Here is an 18973-nt window from a genome sequence, read left to right as displayed (position 1 = left end):
TGTGATCCAGGAAGGCCAAAAGATTGGACTTCCAGCCTTGCTGTAAATGAAGGAGTATTATTAGGTTCTCCCATAATTTCTTCTACTTATTTCTTGGGGATCTGTTTTTTTGTTTTGTTTTGTTTTGTTTTGTTTTGTTTCTTGAGATAGGGTGTCTCTCTCTCACCCAGGCTGGAATGCAGTGACACAGTCTCAGCTCACTGCAACCTCTGCCTCCCAAGTTCAAGTGATCCTCTGACCTCTGCCTCCCAAGTAGTTGGGACTACAGGCGCACACCACCACACCCAGCAAAATGTTTGTATTTTTTGTAGAGATGGGGTTTCACCATGTTTCCCAGGCTGGCCTCCACCCCCTGGACTCAAGCCATCTGCCTGCCTCCACCTCCCAAAGGGCTGGGACTACAGGCATGAGCCACTGCACCCACCAAAAGTTTTGAAAAAGCAACATTGCAGGCCAGTTCCAATGTCCCCTTTCGGCGTAACTCCTCCTGTGTGACAGTAAGTAGATAAACCCTGGTACTGAGGCATACAGATAGCCTTCTTCCCTATTTCCAGGGCTCATTTAGGGTTGGTCCTATTTGGGGATCATCTTAAGTAGTTCGGGGAATGTGGGGAAGTCTGTGGAGGCTTAGCTTACGTATTTCCTAGGCCTCTATCCTTGATATTTTTAGGACTAGATCTCCTTCAAAACTGACCTTTTCTTCCCAAAAAGAAAAGATTTAGCTTTTCTCAGTCAAAAATGTGGAACAAACTGGATTTTACTAGAAAAACAATGTACTTAGGAACTCTTGGTAGGAACTAAAACATGTTTTTAAAAATCCTGCAAATTTTTTACCACCACAATATAAAAATGCTAACAGTTTATAGATTTATTAATAAGTTAAATCCCTGAATCTTGGACCCTTGACAAACATCAGTGTTATGCTTTCACTACAGATAGATGTTTTCCTTTGGATTGCCTGATAAAGTATACACAGTATATTGAAGTCGCTTGAGATAAAATTCTGCAAGGAGTCAGAAGGTTATAAATGCTTGACATACTTAAATTTAGGATCACTATTGTATCATAAGGGAGATTATATTTCACAGCTATCTGTTGTCTGGAAGCTGTCTAAAGAGATGTGTTATTTGTTGACTTACGGAACTGGCAAGGATCAGAGCTCACATGCTTCAGCCTCCAACTCAATTCTGCAATCGGGGCCACATCATCACTGCCAAATGACCATCTTCCCCCTGCAATAAAAGAAGACTAAACTGCTCTACATGAAATAAGAAGAAAAGGCTGGGAATATTTGCTCCTGAAGAAGAGGAAGAAAAGATGATAGGTAAAAAAAGAATAAGTTGAAATTTTAAAGCCAGTTCCAAACTGGGGAGAAGAAAACTGCAACAAGGAATGATACCATCCTAAATATATAAACTGGTTTTACAAATTAATTTTTGAAAAAAAAAACAAAACAAAACAAAAACACTACTCTCACAATAGAAAATTAGTAAAGGACATAAATAATTCATATAGAATGAAAATTGGATTCTCTCTCTCTACATGTTAACTTCTCTCTGAAGTTAACAAGTAAAGGAATAAATGTAACAGAAAAAAATATATCAAATTGCCAAAAATTATTTTTAAACATTATCCAATGCTGCTCACCAGGGGAAAAGGAAATGGGCACACTCTTACACTGCTGGTGGTGGTATAAATTAATACTAAACACTACATATAAACACAAAATCATAGTCTATTCTGTAATAGCATTATGGTTACAATACTAAGAAGGCTTGGGTGTTCAAAAATAGAGATAGTAAAATCAAGACTGTAATAGAGAAAGGAAGAGTAGAGAGTTACAGGATTGCAATAACAAAATTATTTTCACTGCAGAATTTCAACAAATTCATCTAAGTACCTTTTCTTTTTTCAAGCTACAAATAAATTTATTCAATAACTGTCAGGAAAATTACCTTCATACAGACTACATCTTCTGAGTCTAATGTAGCACTATTATAAGACAAAGAGAGAGATCAATTGAACAATCCTATATGCCTGAAAACTAAAATAGTCTACTAAATAATACTTGTTTTAAAGCATGAGGGAAATTTGTTAAAGACTTCAAGCTAAATAAAAGCATTACCTGAAAAATTTATGGGCTGCAGCTATAACTAGATGTACAGGGAAACATTTTGATATTAATAACAAAACAATAAATAATAAACATTTATTGAGTATTTTCTATGCGCCATGCAGTTGTTAAGTTCTTCATACATTATCACATTGACAGTTTTAAATTTATTTTTTATTCATTTTTTAGGGACAGGGTCTTCCTATATTGCCCAGGCTGGCCTTGAATTCCAGCGTTCAAATGATCCTCCTGCTTCAGCTTCCCAAGTAACTGGGACTATGTAATTGTATTTTTATTGTAAAATAGATAACTATGGAAATAAAACACGTGTATTTTAAAGGATAAAGATAATAAAGAAAACACATGGGTAAACACACTTTTAGTATGAAGGAAATATTGCCAAACCTTAGACACTTCCTGTGAAGCGCTTCTCCAATCACATAACCTTCCTCCCTGACGAAGGTAAGCCACTATCCTGATTTTGATGCCCTTCCTTCATGATCATTCCATTTATGTACACCCTAAAAATACATTGCTTAGCTTTGTCTGGTCTTTTAATTTTATTTAAATGAAATCATATAGTATTATTCTTTTGTAGCCTGCTTATTTTGCATGATTGTCTGTAAAAGTCATCCATGTTGCTGCACGTAGCTGCAGATCTTTTTATTGCAGTATCATATAAACACAATTAATTATGAATTGTACTGATGATAAATACTGGAGTTATTTTCATTTTAGGGCTGTTATGAATATCCTCACACTTGTCTTCTTGTGCATACGTGTAAGATTTTCTCTACTTTAAATATCTAGAAGTAGAACCACTGGATCTTAGGATGAACACACATTTAAATTTACTAAGTAATGTCACGTGAGTCTCCAAAGTAGTTGAACCAATTTACATTCTCACCAGTAAGTGCTTAAGACTCACATTCTTAACCCCAGGTATGATCACACTTTATATTTGCCAATGTGGTTGGAATATAACAATTTCTTATTGCAGTTTAATATTAATTTCCTGATTAATAATGAAGTGAACATTTTTTTCCTGTTTATTGGACATTCAAGTTTCTCTTTTATGAAGTACTACTTGTTCTCATGCTTTCTTCATTTGTCTATTGGATTTCTTTTTTTGTTTTCTTGTAGGAAATATTTTTGTATATTGGGTATGAGTTTTTGTCAATTATATGATTTGCAATTATCTTCACCTAGTTTGTGACTTGTGTCTTTATGGTAGATTTAGAGAAAAGAAATTCTTCATATTAATGCAATTGAATTTATAGTCATTTCCATTATGCTATGTGCTCATGTGAACATGTGTGTATAGCTTTTAAAATTCATTCCTATGTATTTCATATTTTTCTATGCTATTGTAAATGGTATATTTTTTAATTTTCATTTTTAACTGATATCTGTTGGTATATTAAAATGCAACTGATTTTTGTATGCAGATTACATACAATTGAATTACAATGGGGTTATGTCCTGATAAACCTAAAGTAATATGAAAATATCATGAGTCAAAAATGCATTTAATACTACAATAAACCCATTATAATGTCAAAAAACTAAGTCAAACCATTGTAGGTTGAGGATGGTCAGTGGTGATTTTCATATCCAACTAACTTGCCAAATTCTTATTTCTAAAACATATTTTCAGTCTGGGAAACAAGGCCAGACCCCACCTCTACAAAAAATTAAAAAATTTGTCAAGCATAGTGTTGTGCCTGTGGTTCCAGGTACTCTGGAGGCTGAGGCAGGAGGATCGCTTGAGCCCAAGAGATGGAGGCTGTAGTGAGGCCATGTTTGTGCCACTGCACTCCAGCCTGGGCAACAGCGCAAGACCCTGTCTGAGACAAAAAAAAAAAAAAGTAAATATATGTACAGTTCTTTTGGATGTTCCACGTAGATAATCAAATCATCTATTGAGGAATTTTATTACTTGCCCCAGTCCTAACATCTTTAATTTCTTTATTGACTATGTGGGCTAGCTCCAGTATGATGAACAACAGAATTAGTAGTAGGCATCCTTGACAAGTTCCTCAGTCTTGGGAATGCTATGAACTTGCACCATTAAGAATGATGTTTGATGTCTGCAGTATTGTCTGTAGATACCCCTTGCCAGGTTTAAGTAAATTGCCTTGAATTCCTAATTTGTTTGCTTTTCCCTTTAGTCATGAATGGATGGTGACATCTAACAAATGATTTCCTGCATCTATGAAGATGATCATACGATTTTTCTCCCTTAGAATGTTAATATGTTAACTTGATGTTTTAATATTTATTGAGTTCAAAGTCCTTTTTTTTTTTTGAGATGGAGTCTCACTCTGTCTCTCAGGCTGGAATGCAGTGGCCCAATCACGGCTGAGTGCTACCTCCCCCTCCTGGGTTCAAGCGATTCTCCTACCTCAGCCTCCCAAGTAGCTGGGATTACAGGCACACACCGCCATACCCAGATAATTTTTGTATTTTTACTAGAGACAGGGTTTCGCCATGTTGGCCAGGCTGGTCTCAAACTCCTGACCTCAAGTGATCTGCCCGACGCGGCCTCCCAAAGTGCTGAGATTACAGGCATGAGCCACTATGCCCGGCCTCAAAATCCTTGCTTTATAACACTCCAATCATTGGTTCATACAAGCCATCTTTTATTTTATTTATTTTATTTTTTTTTATTTTTTTTTTGAGACGGAGTCTCGCTGTCACCCAGGCTGGAGTACAGTGGCCGGATCTCAGCTCACTGCAAGCTCCGCCTCCCGGGTTCACGCCATTCTCCTGCCTCAGCCTCCTGAGTAGCTGGGACTACAGGCGCCCGCCACCACGCCCGGCTAATTTTTTGTATTTTTAGTAGAGACGGGGTTTCACCGTGTTAGCCTTGATCTCCTGACCTCGTGATCCGCCCGTCTCGGCCTCCCAAAGTGCATCTTTTATTTTTTTAATAATAAACACTGTGAACCCAATATAGGAACTAGAAAACTGACATTTTTATACAGCTAAGTGATCTTCCCTCCATCCCATCCCCCACCTCCCACACTCAAAATATTTCCTGAATCTTATAATCACTCGTGATATATCTATACGTCTCTCTATAAATAGATATGCATACAGGTATAGATATATTCCTGAAGAGTATGTGGCTGAATTTAAGTTGCACTTTGAATATTAAGCATATTTAACCTTTTGGAACTTAATTATTTCACTCAATTTTATGTAGTAGAATTTTTGAATATAGATGTTGTTCAATCATTTTGTAGCCATATAATATTCACTTGAGAATGTGCTTTATCCGTTCCCCTCTCCATGGGCATCTGGATCATTTCTAGGCTTCTACTTTATCAAATAATGCTGCTATGAACTTTTTGTACATTTCTCCTAGCATATATTTTCAAGTTTCTCCTGAACCTAGAGGTGGACATGCTTGGCAGATGAGTATACAAATGGTTAACTATTAAGATCATGCCAAACTGAGATACCATCTCACACCAGTTAGAATGGCAATCATTAAAAAGTCAGGAAACAACAGGTGCTGGAGAGGATGTGGAGAAATGGGAACACTTTTACACTGTTGGTGGGACTGTAAACTAGTTCAACCACTGTGGAAAACAGTGTGGTAATTCCTCAAGGATCTAGAACTAGAAATACCATGTGACCCAGCCATCCCATTACTGGGTATATATCCAAAGGATTATAAATCAGGCTGCTATAAAGACACATGCACATGTATGTTTATTGTGGCACTATTCACAATAGCAAAGACTTGGAATCAACCCAAATGTCCATCAATGACAGACTGGATTTTAAAAATGTGGCATATATACCTTGGAATACTATGCAGCCATAAAAAAGGATGAGTTCATGTCCTTTGTAGGGACGTGGATGCAGCTGGAAACCATCATTCTCAGCAAACTATCACAAGAACAGAAAACCGAACACCGCATGTTCTCACTCATAGGTGGGAATTGAACAATGAGGTCGCTTGGACACAGGAAGGGGAACATCACACACCGGGGCCTGTTGTGGGGTGGGGGAAGTGGGAGGGATAGCATTAGAAGATATACCTAACGTACATGATGAGTTAATGGGTGCAGCATACCAACACAGCACATGTATACATATGTAACAAACCTGCATGTTGTGCACATGTACCCTAGAACACAAAGTATAAAAAAAAAAAAAAAGATCATGCCAAACTGTCTCATAAAATGGCAGCATCAATGTACATTCCCACCAACAAACTTTAAGTGATATGGCTGATTCACATCCTCTCCAACTCTTGGCACTGTCAGACCTTTGATTTTTGACATCAGAATAGGTATGAAATGGTTGTCATACTGTAGCCTGATGTCATGTGTTGTTCACATTATTTTCTTATCTTTTCTCTGTTTGCAGCACTTGAGTCTTGCTCATTCCTGATACTGGTTATATGTCTTCTTTTTCCTTGAGCCATCTTGCCAAAAGTTTCAGTATTATTATTCCTTTAAGTTTACTTGCTATTGAAACACTCTCTACTGAATATTCATTTTCTATTTCATTAATTTTTGCTCATAACTTTAACATTCTCTTCACTTTTATTCCTTCCTAATATAGGATTTATAGCTATAATTTTCCCTCAAAATCCTGTTTAGCTGTACCCTAAAAGTTTTTATCTGTAGCATTTTCATGATCCTTCAGTTTAAAACATTTTCTAATTTCTATTTAAATTGTTTTGTGACCTGAATTTTATTTGAAACCATATAAAATTTTTCAAATTACTCTTTAATTGTTGAGTCATAGCTTAATCACATTGTTCTTATAACATTCTCTGAATGATTCCAATTTTCTAATATTTGTAATAATTCTTTATCATGTGCCTGAAAAGAAGGTTTATCCTCAACTTGGTGGAGACAGTGCTCTATGTGTAAGCTCATTAGGACAAGTTTGTTAAATGGAAATTAATTGGTTCTCAACACACGTATCAGAAAATAGGAAAAGCTGAAAAATAACTAAGCACAACTCTAGACATAAGCAAGAGACAAAGAGAGTACACCCAACAAAATTAAAAGAAAGAAAATAATAAAAGGTAGAACCCAAGAAAAAATAATGGAATGGCATAGAAAAAAAAAAAGGTTAATACTATCAGAAGCTTCTTCTAGAAAAAGACTATTGCTGATAACCTCAGGAAAAACAATTCAACAAAATAACAATAGAATGCAAGCAAACAAAATATACTTAAATAAGGGAACAAATTATAGCTATAATAAAGACTTTAAAAGCAGTTTTATTATAAAATGCCTAGAGCCAAATATTTTTTAAACCTATAATAAATAGAATGAAAAATTATATTACCAATAAAATTAGCATAACATAAAATAGGAAACTTGAATAGACAACCATGAAAAATTGAAATAATGTTGCCCAATGATCTTACAGGGTGTCCCACTGAACTGAAACAGAGCATTTTAGCCAAAACTAGAAAAATTGTGGAAACTGCCCAATTCATTTTTCAGTTTGGCACAATCCTTAAAACTATCAGATGAGAACAGCAAAGGAAATTATAGGCCAATTTCACTAGCAAACATAGAAGGAAATCCACTCAATAAAATCTCAGCTAACAGAATCCATTCAGGTGTTTGAAAAAAATAACCCTAATAATACTTATTAGGTTTTATTCTAGAAATGCAAAGATAATTTAATATCAGAAAACCTATTAACATATTTCACCACAAGAATATATTAAAGAAAATACATGATTATCTCAATAGACTTAAGAAAGGCATTTGATAAAGTTCACATTCAATTAAGATTTTTAAAAACTTTTTAACCTTGAAGGCTAGAAAGAAAACAACTTTCTTAACTTTTTGAAGGCTATCTATCAATGCCCTATAGCAAACATCATAATTAATGGAGAAACTTTGTTGTATTTCTTTTTAAGGCAAACAAGATAAAAATGCCACCACCATAGCTACTGTTCAATATACTATATGACATTCTGGCAAATATAAGACAAGAAAAAGAAACAGGTTAAAACAATTGGAAGAAGAGAGGGTGTTCATTATTTGAAGCTGACCTGATAATCCACATAGAAAACCCAGGATAATTACCATCCAACTAAAAGGTATTACAAAAAAATTAAGACACAGTACTAAATCACAATAAGAAAAACAGTTGCATATGAGCAAAGACTAATGGAATAGAATTTAAAAGCTGAGAAAGAGACCCATTTGAAAACCTGGTGTATGATAGAGGTTGTGTCACAAGCCAGTGGACAAAGGATAAATACTTTGGAAATGGTGATAGGAACATTGGTATACTCCCTGGAAAATATTAAGTTGGATCCTTACCTCACATAATCTCCAAATGTGGACTTCAGAGGTATTAAAACCAAAAAGTGAAAAGCAAAACTAAAATAAAAAGCAAATAAAAGTTTATCTAGATTATCTTCATGATCTTGATGTAGAGAACTACAAATATTAACAATGGTCTTCTCTGTACAGAATTGTTATTTTCTAAGGTATTCGCCTGTTATTTTATAATCAGAAAAAAATGACATACAAAAAAAATACAGGAACTTGTAATATTATTCTTCATTGCGGAGCAAGGATATTTCATCCAGCATCAACTTCACCCACACAAAGAACTCCCAAAGATCTTGATCCTCTTCTAAATTTACTGAGTGGGCTTCTGGTTACTAATTCAATTTGTCAGTGCCCTCATGCTGGAAAAAGGAACACTCCCTACATCATAAATTAATATGGTATTTGGTCATTAGAAAAGAAGATCTCAATGTAAATTGATCAGCATTCTGAATTAATACATCAGTCCCTGTGTGTTTGGTTGGAATAAGTTCCTCCTCAAGGGATTAGACCACTGTTGATATACTGAAATCAAACTCTGGGCCCATAGCATGAGGCCTAAAATTTAGGCACCCAACTGAGATGCTGCTCTAGAGTCTCTGAGTTGACCAGTTGGCCCATCACCCTCAATGATATCTATCCCTGATTCCTCATTACTCTTTACGTGCAATAAGGACTGGCCAGAATTAAGACTGTAAAAATCTTTCACTCATCTATTTACTCATTCACTAAGCAAACACTTACTAGGGCCCTATTAGAGCCTAGCGTGTCCCCTTTCGTAGCTCACCATGCTTCATCCAAGTTGATTTTCTGATAGTTCCAAGAATAAACTAAGTTATTTGCTACCACAAGGCCATTGTTCTCTGTGCCTCCTACAGCCTTCTTCCCATGTTCCTGGACTACACTGTCACCTAATCAAGGCACCTGCAATAACCATCCATTTTAAAGTAGCCCTTCTCCTCCTCAGCACCGACCATCATTTGTCTTTACCACAACATCTTTCTGTTTAATATGACAATTCTTTATTTACTTATGTATTGTCTAGCTTGCTCATTAGAACATTAACTCTATGAGGGCAGGGATACATCTAAGTCCTTGCTAGATTCCTAATGTTTACAACAATACTCAACACAAACTAGAATCCTCAATAAAAATGAATTAAGTAAAACAATGAATTCTTAATCATAAATTTTCTATCAAATAAATAATATCTAATTTAATTCTGCAGAAATTTGGGTGTGTGCTATCCTATTTAAGTAGTTTAAGCTATATATTTTCAAAGAAGAAATTTCCAAACCATGGACCATTCTCCCATATAACTTTAGAACTTTTTAAAACTCAATTGTCTACAACATCCCATTTCCAAGGGTCTTTCAGTAACTCAGTGTACAAAAGTATATGTCATGCTTTTCTCAAAAAGTGGTATTAACCACAGGAAACACGTATCTATATTATTCAAACCTAAACTAGACTTAGGATTTAATTCAAATAAAATTATTTATAAAATTTTCAGATAATATCTGAAACTCTAAAATAATTTTAAAACTCATATCTGTCCCTTCTCCCCATCCATCCTCAGAAAAGCAATGTTTGAACATCAGGCTTCATGGCTAAAGCTCACAATTAACCACTTCAGAACATCAAAAGTGGAAAACCAAAGTTCAAATAACCACAGAGTCTGCAGCATTCCTAGAAAGACTGTATGAAGTCAGCAGTAGTGAGAAACACATGAACAAGGCGTCTTCATTTAAGCTCTGATCATTAAGACTGTATAATTTTATTAAACTGAATTCTACAAGGCTTTTTTCAACATTTCTGAAGTGCTTTAATTTAATAACTTGCAAAACAAGAATAATTTTAGTAGTATAGCATGTCATTTCTCTCCCTCTTCTGTTGCCCTAGGAGAGGGTTTCAGACGAAAGTCCCAGGCATAAATACACGACTGAGTCCCAAACTCCAACAGAGGGACTGATATATGCCCCAGATGAAGTCTGAGTGTTTTTAAATCAATTTAAAGAACATTATTGGATTGTTATGTAGAAAATACAGACATAATTGAATTTTTCACAACACTAAATGTATTCAATTTAAAGTGCCTGTCCTTTATTATGAAATTCTCTCCTTTGTGTGTTTTAAAACGTCTTTTCTTTTATGAAATGATGGTGATTGCAGCTGGTGTTTTCAACATCCTGATTTGGCAAAATAAAAGTTGGCAACTTCTAGAGAGTACCCAAATAATGCTTTAAAAAATATTTACTACTCATAGGCCGGGCACAGTGGCTCAAGTCTGTAATCCCAGCACTTTGGGAGGCCGAGGCGGGCAGATCACTAGGTCAGGAGATCGAGACCATCCTGGCTAACACGGTGAAACCCCGTCTCTACTAAAAACACAAAAAAATTAGCTGGGCGTGGTGGCGGGCACCTGTAGTCCCAGCTACTCGGGAGGCTAAGGCAGGAGAATGGCGGGAACCCGGGAAGCGGAGCTTGCAGTGAACCGAGATTGCGCCACTGCACTCCAGCCTGGGCGACGGAGCAAGACTCCGTTTCAAAAAAAAAAAAAAAAGAAAAAAAGAAAAAAAAAAGTACTATTCATAAAACCCAAAGCTGTGTAAAACATATATTGATGGCCTAAAGAAGAAACAACATTTTCTAGGAAGAGTTGGCCCTGGGGCATGTAATGCCAGTCCCACATTTCTGGAAGCTTATATTTCAACAAAAATAGCTGAACAGTGGCAACCTTTGCTCCTATTCCACTTTCGTGAGGCTAAGATTTTTCTCCATAGTGTCCTTAAGATCTATGCTCTCCTTCAATTCTGAAATTGTCTGCTAGCTGTTACTTATAAACAAAACGATTGGGCTATCATGTCAACCTATTTTCACACACAAAAAAATCTGATGACAGAATAAGGTAGAATGATGTTAACAAGGTATCTTAGAGCCCATAGGATAGTAAAGATAAGAAAATGCGTAAGAAAAAGAAATGATTTGGAGAAAGACAGTATAACCAAGATGAGTGAAAATATAAAACTGCATGCAGTCTCTAATTTAACAATTCTATTGCTCAGTATGAATTGTAAGCTGTTTAAGTGGAATTCAAAATGGAAGTTTTTCCACAGAAACAAAACAGGGCTAGGTTCCAAGGCAGCCTACATGGGCCTATTAATTTAGATTATCCAAGGAGTACACCTAACTCAGAATTCAGCAGCATCTCTTTCCCCATTTCATATGACTATATGTGGAGGTAAGAAGGCAAGATGCTCCTAAAAGGTATTAACTTGTTAAATTTCCTTTATCTGTAAACCAAAACTGCAATTCCTTACACCACTTTGACACTGACATAAAAGAAATCACCTCCCTAAATTGTCCACTTCCTGTTACTCCATGATGACAAACAAAAGGAATTTACTCTTTCTATGGGCACAAGCAAGGGTCCCAGAGTTCAGTTCCTCCAAGCTGGTCCCATTACATATTAATCCTAAAGCAGAATCATTCTGGAAATGGATCATGGAAAATTATACATCTTTGTGTGTGCACATGTATGGGTGTGTGTGTGATAAAATACATATAAATTTACCCTTTTGTCATTTTTAAGTGTACAGTGCAGTTGCATTAAGTACAGTCACACTGTTGTATAACCAAAATCATGTTTCTTATCCTGGATCCCCAAGGATTCTGCAGGTTGCTCATGGTATGCTTTCATTTGTACAATAACAGATTTTGCTCCACACTCTTTGGAGCACCTGCTCCACAGACTTGTTTGCTATAGCCTAGCCAGTGGTATAACCTGGGTGATTAAATTGCTAAACTGATTAAATTACCCTGAAGACCAAGTTGTCTCAGGTCCTGTGCATTCAACTTGATATGTCAACTGTGAAATGCTTGTGTTCTAATGGAATGAAAACTTACAATCCCCCCACGATCTTTTTTTCTTTGAAACAATGTCTCACTCTATTACCCAAGCTGGAGTGCAGCAGTGCAATGATGTCTCACTGCAGCCTTGACCTCCTGGGCTCAGGCAATCCTCTCACCTCAGCCTCCCGGGCTCAAGTGATCCTCTCACCTCAGTCTCCTGAGTAGCTGGGACTACAGGTGCACTATGCCCAGGTAATTTTGCGGGGGATGTTTTTATAGCGATGAAGAAATTTTGAAGCCACAACCGTCCTTTACACAATAGCAAATGCTCAAGCACAGAAGCATTCTTCATTTATGTTCCCACCATGCTATCTGTACTTCTACTATGAGCCACATAAAATTAAATGCTTTGTTCAAATAATTAAAACTCAACTAATTTTCACAATAGACATACAGCATACAGTTGGCCCTCTATACCCGTGGGTTCCATATCCATGGCTTCAGCCAGTCATGGTTCAAAAATATTTTTCTAAAAAATTGTGTCCATACTGAACATGTACAGACTTTTTTCCTTGTCATTATTCCCTAAACAATACACTAACACAACTATTCACATAGCATTTACATTGTAGTTGCTCTTATATAATAAGTAATCTAGAAATGATTTAAACTATCCAGGAGGTTGTGCTTAGATTTTATGTAAATACTACACCATTTTATATCAAGGAATTAAGCATCCATGGATTTGGGTATCCACAGGAGGTCCTGGAACCAATCCCCCATGGATACCAAGGGACGACTGTATTTATCAATATATACCTAGTATAATAGCTTTTGTCCTCATCAGCAGATATAGCACATAATAGCCTTTGTCTTCATCAGCAGCTATGAAATATAACAGTTTTTGCCCTCATCAATGTGCTACATAAGGCTTATCCTTGCAACCACCAATTTTCCATTGTCGCTGCTGCTTATTAATTTTTCAAAATGTTACAGCATTTGAGTGAACCTGGGACATTCATGCACTACCACAAAGCAATCAGTATGACAAAACTGCACTTGAACATTACGACTATTATTTGTTCTTCAAGGCATACACATATAAGAACAGCAGTTCATGCAAACCAAACTATCAATTTCCCTCTAAATTTGTAAGCTGGTCTCTTAACAGAGATATATTGTTTTGTAAATGAAAAAACACAGATGTTTCAGGATTCATTCTCCTCTACTATGGATAAACTGTTAAAAAATGGAGATCTTTCTTGCCCACATACTCAGTACTATGGCTAAGGGCACTCAAAGAACACTTGACTTTAGACTATCAGGAAAGGATACATGGTCCCCAACTTACAAACAGCTTGACTTATGACTTTTCTGTTTTTTTTAGCTTTAAAAGACCATTTATTAATCTTAAGTATTTATGACTCATGGGTTAAAATATTTATCAATTTAATACCAACAGGTAATTTTGTTTGAAAGAGGCTTCAACTGTTATCCTTACCACTTTTATTTCCAATGGGAGAGAATTCTACGTTACCTTTCTTTTTACATTCTCCTTTGTAGATGTTTTGAACCACAGTATCTGGCTATCTTAGGAAATTTAAATGACAGCCCATTAACAGGCTTTCCAGAAAGTTTCCCATCAGTGAAAAGAAGTCCCACTGACTTTCCTAGCCACTCCCATATTCAGCTTGTAAATAACCTATTGTGAGAAGCATATTCCAATAACGATGACGTTGAGTGACCTCAAGTGTACACCAATATTATTCCAATGGAAAAGCTTAGATACTAACAGTGTTTAAATAATTGAAAACTAATTGGAATCTCTTCAAGAAATACAATAATGGGGAACATGGAGGCACAGCAAAGATTATTTATAAACAATGTATGAAGGAGACATGATACTTACACCTAAATAACAAACAAAACCCCCTCCAGGCTAAATAGTTCTTTTGTACACATCTTATTTAAGCCCAAATGAAAATATTTTAAAGCTTTAAGAAAATTACCATAAATTATTCCCTATAATTTGTGCCTTGCATGGTTCTAAAATGTTCATAATGCTATAATTTGCTACTTATGTGAAATTTTAAAAAAATATCTCCATGCATATCTTGTTCACTTTTTTTTTTTTTTTTTGAGACAGAGTCTCGCTCTGTCGCCAGGCTGGAGTGCAGTGGTGCGATCTCGGCTCACTACAACCTCCACCTTCCAGGTTCAAGTGATTCTCCTGCCTCAGCCTCGGAGGAGCTGGGACTACAGGCGTGCACCACCACGCCCAGGTAATTTCTTGTGTTTTTAATGGAGACGGGGTTTCACCATTTTGGCCAGGATGGTCTCAATCTCTTCATCTTGTGATCCTCCCACCTTGGCCTCTCAAAGTGCTGGGATTACAGACGTGAGCCATCACACCTGGCCTTGTTGACATTTAACTCACAAATAAATACCTTAACATGCTGTCTAGAGAAATTGCTCCTACATACTTATTCTTAATTACGGGGGATTCAAGCAATTCTGAGTTTTTATAGCATCCTCAAACTGAAAAATCTTCAAAATTAGCCATTTTTTCCTTAATTATTTAGTTATGTATTTAAGAAATAGAGACAAGCTCTTGCTATGTTGCCCAGGCTGGTCTAAAACTCCTGGCCTCAAGCAGTCCTCCCGCCTCAGCCTCTCACAGTGCTGGAATTACAGGCATGAGCCACTGTGCCCAGCTAAAACAAGTCAATTTAATGCCCTTAAACAATCAAAATGTAATGCTAAGGAAAATAAAACAATACAAGCCAAAACTGGAGTGCAAAAGCAAAAACCTTTTGGCTATAGATTTGTGAACTAAAGGGATCCTTTCCCAAGGGCATGCTGGAAGTACAAAAAATGAAATGACAGAAGCTTCCCGTGTTTCCCTCCTTCCTTAGGCAACGTCTTATCCTATTTCAGTTTCCTGAAACATATCTGGTTAAGACTCTTGTGATTAAAAAGACAAAAACAAGTATTTATAGAAGTCCATCAGATTCCTCATTAAAGCTGAAGTCACACACCAGAGACCAGTGGTCTGAAGGATAATTGAAGGATGGTAGCCAGTTGGGTCCAATCTGTTCTTCAATGGGCAGATCAAGAGCTAACCTTACATTTAGAGCATGTTTAGAATACCAGATGTAATCCAGGGTGTGCCTGCCCTCCCCTGGTGTCCAGATCTTCCAGGTAGTATATGGGGGTTCTGACTGCCCACCAGCACTCAAGGGCTTGTAGGCACTGTTCAGGTTGAGGCTGGAGGAAGCAAAATGTTTCTAGGCCTCTTGTGTTGGTTCTGCATTGAAGTCCCCTCAAACAACAAGGGGAATCTTGGCCCTTGAGTGATGTTTGGCAAGTTCTGAAGAAGGTCACAGCCTTGAGCTGATCAAAATTACTCCCAGACAATGCGTGCTTTTACATAGGTGACACCGATGCAGAACTGTTGGTCTGACTCCTTGCACTCTAGGAACTGTGCAATGGCCACCTGATTGGTTTTCAGTGTCATGGCCATCAGCCTAATATTGGCAGTGTTCACTAGTTTGATTTGGTTTTGGAGGAAAAATTAGGTACAGCTGTCTGGTCCATTGTTTTGTTCTATACTTAGACAAGATGATCAGGGCTTGAGGAAAAAAAAATGTGCCTTGCTAGCCCAGCCTCCTGAGGAGTGGCTGGAAGGTGTCAAAATACTGTTCTACCTCTTGGAGGCACAATATATCAGGCTGGTAGAATAGGATTTCTTCTAGCATGAGATGCTTCCTTTCTTTTCACTTGAGTGCTTCCAACAGGGCATTGTACAAAGTTGTCTTTGTCTTTCCAAGAGCTTGGACGAAGTTGTTCCATTGCATGACCCTAATAGGTAGGTAGTTACTGGAGCCACAAAATCTCTCTGGAACCAAGGAGGTTAAGTATCCAGGACAGCCCTGCATTCCTCAAAAAGCTCGTTAGGATCTATGGGCTCCAGATGTTCTAGGTCAGGTAATACCAAACACTCTGGGTGCAGGAGGCAGTACTGCTGTTCAGTGTCTTGGCAAGAGCACTAGAGTCTGCTCATATTATTTCAATCGTACTTCGACTACCCATACAACCATTCTGCTTTTCACCTTCTCTACAGTATTAAGTTACATGATATATTCAACACTTTATTATAAAATAGGTTTTCTGTTAAGATGATTTTGCCCAACTATAGGCTAATGTAAGTGATCTGAGCACATTTAAGGTAGGCTAGGCTAACATGTTTGGTAGGCTAAATGTATTAAATGCATTTTTTACTTAATAATTTCAACTTACAATGGGTTTGTTGGGATGTAACCCCATTGTAAGTCAAAATGCATCTGTACCGATTCATTCACCTTGAGTTTAATAGAGGGGAAATACACCTGGACAATCCTAAGAACACAGCTTGCAGGACAATTACCGCACAGAACGAACCACCAAATGAGAGGCCCCCCAAGAGCACAAGAATGGCAAGCTCTACTAAGCAAATATACTTATCATTTTTCAAGCTGTAGTTATATTTAAACCAATTCGCACTGCAGTTCATTTCACAGAAATTACTTCATAGCTTCAGGACTCCCCTGTGAAATCCTAAATACCAGCACTACAGCACTACAAATTTAAACTTAACTTAAAAATAATGAACTAATCACTGAACCAGCATGTCTTCATATATACCTGCACTAGACTGGTTCTGTTTCACTCACAGGCTGCCACTTATTTTATTAAAATTCAACACAAGCTCCATTAAAGGACAATAGAATTAGCTACGCAATTAAGATACAGAAGACAGCATTAAAGCAGTAAGGTGCCTGTTCACGTAAGATTTAAAATGAACACCAGGAGTTGAAAATTTTTAAACTGGCTTGAACAGTTAAACTGGTGAATAAACCAGCCAGTTGTGCGGAAGAAACCTTGAGGCATTAATAGCAGTATCTGGTTCCTATGAACCTTTCTTAAGCCCAGTGTTTTCTTATCTATCATTGCATTCAAATTTAACATTCCTAAAAGCCAAGTTAGGGCAAAGACCCTTTTGCCAAATTTTAGTTGGAAACACTAAACCAAGTCAAGGTCACACTATTGGTGACGTTTACAACAGTGCTCGGCACGATGCAGGCAGTCATAGGCATTAAGTGAACACTGATTTAAGATAATGCCTCCAGCCTCATAACTAATCATAGTACCCTTTATTATCAATATTCATTAGCTATCATTACAGGATGCTCACTGTGCTGCGCTCAGAACTGTATGAATAGCATTTAAATTAATTCTAACAATTCATTAAGTAAGGTTATTAACCTCATTTTACAGATATGGAAACTGAGACTTAGAAAAGCAACTTGCCAAAGTCACTCAGTATGTCAGGAGTCTGAACTTGAATTAAGAGTTTGACTCAAGAGCCCTGTTCTTAACTACAGTTGACCCTTGAACAACATGGGGGTTAAGGGTGCCAAACCCTCGTGCAGTCAAAAATCTGTGTATAATTTTTGACTCCCACAAAACTTAACTACTAATAGCCTACTACTGACCGGAAGCCTTACTGATAATATAAACAGTCAATTAACATAGATTTTGTATGTTATATGTAATAGATATTACATTTTTTATGCAAACATCAGGAACTATATATATATCATATTCTTACAATAAAGTAAGCTCTCAGAAAAGAAAATGTTAAGCAAATCTTAAGGAAGAGACAATCAATTGACTATTCATTAAGTGGAAGTGGATCATCATAAAGGTTTTCATTCTCATCATCTTTAGTGGGCTGAGAAGGAGAAAGGGGAGGGGTTGGTCTTGTGTCCCAGGAGTGGCAGAAGCAGAAGAAAATCTGCATGTAAGTAGACCTCTGCAGTTCAAACCTGTGTTGTCCAAGGGTCAACTGTCCTACCCAATCCTGCCTTCCAAGACACTGAAGTTGGTGCACGAGCTAAAACCCATGCCATTCCAGAAAGAAGTGGTCAGAAAGATCAGCAGACTTATGTTTTCATAAATTCATTCTTAGTAGACTCATGAATTTCAGTCTTAATTCACTCGTTTGGAAAAAGTTACACTACAATCCCTCTCTCCACTGATACAGCTGTAGTATAGGTAACACAACTTAGTACATGTTAAAACGTTACTCAAATGAAAATATTATGGGGTTATTCTGATCTACTAGCTAGTGATCTCTCTGTAACTATCACACATCAAGATCGCGCTACTATGTTCATATCTGTAATAGAATAGACATGTAATTTGACATTACCACAGAAGTCTTCTCACCTAGTGGTTCTCAAGGAAAGGAAAGAAACCTGTGGGCCTTTCCCAATTTTGATTTGACTTCAAGGGGCATTTGTCAGAATGAGGTGCACAAAGCAATGAGATGTGTTCTACAGATGATTCTATTGCACACTCTGGCTAGGAAATCACCTTTAGTACTGTGGTCTAGAATATGTAAACTTAGTTAGTATGTTCCAACCGAAATCCCTTCTCAGCTACTTACCATTAGAACTAGAGCAGCAAGCTATTTACAGTCTGTAAACCAAGCAGTCACTGCTGTGCATATAAATAAGCCCTAATTATTACTCGCAATAAACCTTAGTTATAGAATCCATCTGAATTGAATTCCCTGAATGTAGCAGAGTAGCCTAGTCCAGTGCTGTTAATTCAATAACTCTAACAATGAGCCCAAATC

At 36.9% G+C, this 18973-nt stretch overlaps 1 pseudogene; it reads right to left on the bottom strand.

Moving 5' to 3' along the window:
* Positions 1-15284: 15284 nt before the first annotated feature.
* On the bottom strand, positions 15285-17475 carry LOC112605961 (annotated as a pseudogene).
* Between the last annotated feature and the right edge of the window lie 1498 nt (positions 17476-18973).

The sequence above is a fragment of the Theropithecus gelada genome, chromosome 14 (genome assembly GCF_003255815.1).
Source record: "Theropithecus gelada isolate Dixy chromosome 14, Tgel_1.0, whole genome shotgun sequence".
NCBI lineage: Eukaryota > Metazoa > Chordata > Mammalia > Primates > Cercopithecidae > Theropithecus > Theropithecus gelada.
Note: the sequence above shows the minus strand (reverse complement) of the source record. Positions and strands in the feature narration are given on the sequence as shown.